The 3,614-nt window shown below is 43.6% G+C and overlaps 1 pseudogene; it reads right to left on the bottom strand.

Annotated features, from left to right (window-relative positions):
- On the bottom strand, positions 1–1,056 carry LOC148106186 (protocadherin gamma-C5 pseudogene; annotated as a pseudogene).
- Positions 1,057–3,614: the final 2,558 nt, after the last annotated feature.

Below are 3,614 nucleotides of genomic sequence, written 5' to 3'. Positions count from 1 at the left end.
TTAGTATTCTATGCTCACCTGCTGGCTCTCAAAGGTCCAGGTGCTGTCGGGTAAAGAAGCATCCAGGACACTGATCATCTCCTTAAAGTCTGTGGTGCTGCTTGGTTTGATCAGAGTGAAATCGCTGTACTCTGACATTGGAGACATGCAGGACCTGAAGGACTGACTCTGAGACAGCATGTCTCCTCCCAGGACCTCCACGTACTTTATAGGTCCATCAGTGTTGAGCTGAATCTGCAGGTTTCTGTTGGGGTTCTTGTAATCATCAGAGTCGGTCCGTCTCATGCAACACGTGCTGCTGCTCCTGCTGTTCCTGATGCATTTAACCGTTAAGATGAGGAAAGTGACCAGAGACAGCACAGACACCGAGGCCAGAGAGAGAATCAAATAAAGGGTGATTCTCCCAGTTTTCTTGCTGGGCTCGGCCGCTTTATGTCGGAGGTCTGAGATGGGCTCATGGAGGCCGTCCTCCAGTATGATGGACACCGTGACTGTGGAGGACTGGACCGGTTCCCCGTCGTCCTTGATCTCTATAAGCAGCCTCTGAGAGGAGTCGTCCTGCTCGGACACAGCGCGTTTAGTCCTCACCTCCCCTGTGTACAGATTGACAGTGAAGAGAGAGGCGTCTGTGGCCTCCGCCAGTCTGTAGGAGATCCAGGCGTTATGGCCCGAGTCAGCGTCCACGGCCGTCACCTTGGTAACCAGGTGACCCGCTTTCGCGGAGCGAGGCATCCTCTGATGAGAGAGGGAGCCCATGGCAGCGGAGGAGGGGTAAATAACAGCGGGGGCATTGTCGTTCTGGTCCAGGATAAAAACATGGACAGTGGCGTTGCTGCTGAGAGACGGAGAGCCCTGATCCTTTGCCTGGACCTGAATCTGAAACACCTTCAGTTTCTCATAGTCAAACGAGTGCATGCTGTAGATGCTGCCGTTATCTGAGTTAATGTAAACATACGATGAAACAGAAACGTCCTGCACTTTAGAGTCCAGTATAGAGTAAGAGACCTTTGCGTTTTCACCGGCATCAGGATCAGTTGCGGACACAGAGCACAACATTTTCCCAGGAGGATGGTTTTCTTTTACATAAATGAGATAAGAGGGCTTGGAGAAAATTGGTGGGTTGTCATTTACATCTGACAATTCAACGAGTATTATTTTTTCACTTGTTAATGCGGGGTTTCCTGAGTCAGAAGCACTTATTTTAACTCTATATTGGGCGTTTTTTTCACGGTCAAGTCGCCCATTAGTCACTAATGAATAATGGTTAGAAACGGAAGGGTTTAACTTAAAGGGGGATTTGGGGGATAAGGTCAGTAAAACCTTGCCATTGTCACCAGAATCTGGGTCTTTTGCACTTATTAATGCAATAACTGTCCCGACTGCAGAGTCTTCTGGAACAGGCGACGTTAAAGATGTAACAATGATTTCAGGATTATTGTCGTTAATGTCAAGTATTTTAATTTCGATCCCACAGTGCCCATCCAACTGAGGATTTCCTTTGTCTTTGGCAGTAATATCAAATCTATGTAAAGAGTTTGTTTCATGGTCTAAATTTCCTCTAACAACTATAGTTCCAGTAGAAGATTCAATGGCAAATAACGATAAAATCAAATCCGATGTTTGTTCTGCAAAAAAATATTCAATTTCTCCATTTACTCCTTCGTCTGCATCCGTGGCCTTAACGTGCAGTATTTCAGTCCCGGGTGTTGCTTTCTCACTAACATTAGTCTCATACACTTGTTTTTCAAACTGGGGCGCATTGTCATTGGTGTCAAGTACTATAACTGTAATTTCAGATGTCCCTGAACGCACCGGATCTCCACCATCTACAGCGGTGAGGATGAGATTATGTACAGGCATCTTTTCTCGATCAAGAGGTTTTTCAAGCACTAATTCAGGGATCTTCCTTCCGTCCTTGTGATTTTTAACAGTCAGTTTGAAATTGTCGTTTTTGCTTAGTATGTAAGAACGCACAGAATTAACACCGACATCGGGATCCTGCGCACTTTCTAAAGGAAATCGCGCACCTGGATTTAGCAGCTCTGCAATTTTTACCACCTTTTCTTTTGTAAGAAAACTAGGAGAATTATCATTGGTGTCTTGTATTTCAATTTCGACTCTGTGCAGCTGTAGAGGGTTATCAATAACTAGTTCCAGAGGCAATAAACACGATGGTTTTTGCCCACACATTTTCTCCCTATCTATTCTATCGGTGACCACCAGTTCTCCCTTCCCCAAGTCCACACTAAAATATTGCTTACCAGCTTCCGAGGTTAACCGCAATTTACGCCTATGCAGTTCAGACACAACCAAACCCAAATCTTTGGCTATATTTCCTACCACAGAGCCCTGTTTCAGTTCTTCTGGTATGCTGTAGCGAGTCTGTCCGTCTATTGTAGTCCACAAAAGAAAGAAATGATGCCACCACAAAAACACCTGCCATGTCGGTAATCTGTTCCACATCATTTCACGTTCAGTATATCCCATATCTTTTCACTCCAATCCCAACTTTTCGACCGATTAAGTATAGAAGGTTTATAATCCAAGGTAGATGCGTCCTCAAACATAACAGTGAAAGTCATGCTTTGTGTCTGGATATGCATCCTCCCCCTCCAGTGCAGAACATTGTAACGGTTAAGAGGGTGATGCTACTCGGTGAGACGGAGTAGATCTCTTTGTACAGCTCGGGATTTCATTGGTGGGAGCAGTACAGCTATTTCCACCAATCATGGCATCACTGAACATCTTCAAAGGAGTGACGCAAAAGCCACAAAAAATAATCGAATTTCCCATTATTAAACACATTATCAAACATCGTTGGTTACTATGAATGAAACCGTATATCCAGCATCTGCAGTCATCTTAAAATGTTTTTTGGGGGCTATAAATATAATTCTACATAATCCAGTGATTATATTTTTCTTTTTCTTTATCTTTTTATGCTATTATTAATAACTGATAGATGAATATGTATAGCGTCATCGGAGCTACTCAGTGAGTGATCACTTCAAAATTATAGATATAATGATTTGCATTAATCCATTGATACATGTATCTTACTCTTGTTAATCATCTTGCCTGTATGTACCTGCCTGCATGCACTGGCTTTTGTGGCAGACAAGGCTCTTCGTTGCCTTCCTGTGGCCAGAGCAAGCTAGTGCAGCCTGCAGACAGTAACTCACGCCTCAGAGAAACAATTCTGACGGCAGCCAACGTAAAATACCCGTATGGAGGTCGGTAGAGCAAGTGCGAGGGGAGGGGAGCGTTGATGACGTAGGAGCCGCTCTCTCTCTCTCTCTCTCTCTCTCTCTGTCTCTCCACATGAACACAGCTTGATCCTCTCTCTCTCTCACACACACATACACTAACAGAGAGCGAGCATCATGCTACACTCATACTACACTTAAAACTATTCACAAATAATTTTAGAGATTTTTATAGACATCCCTATCTATGTGCACCATCCCTTTACTGAAAATAGCCATTATGCGCTTAAAATACAACCCTCAATATTAAATATTGTACAAAACGCCGACATTAATTAACAAAAACTGCAAACACATCAATTAATAATACCTACAGTACAATACGAAAAACAAGAAAGAGTAAAGCTG

Source organism: Neolamprologus brichardi, chromosome 2, assembly GCF_056152115.1.
Source record: "Neolamprologus brichardi isolate AB-2024 chromosome 2, ASM5615211v1, whole genome shotgun sequence".
NCBI classification, from domain to species: Eukaryota; Metazoa; Chordata; class Actinopteri; order Cichliformes; family Cichlidae; genus Neolamprologus; species Neolamprologus brichardi.
This window is presented reverse-complemented; position numbering and strand designations above follow the sequence as displayed.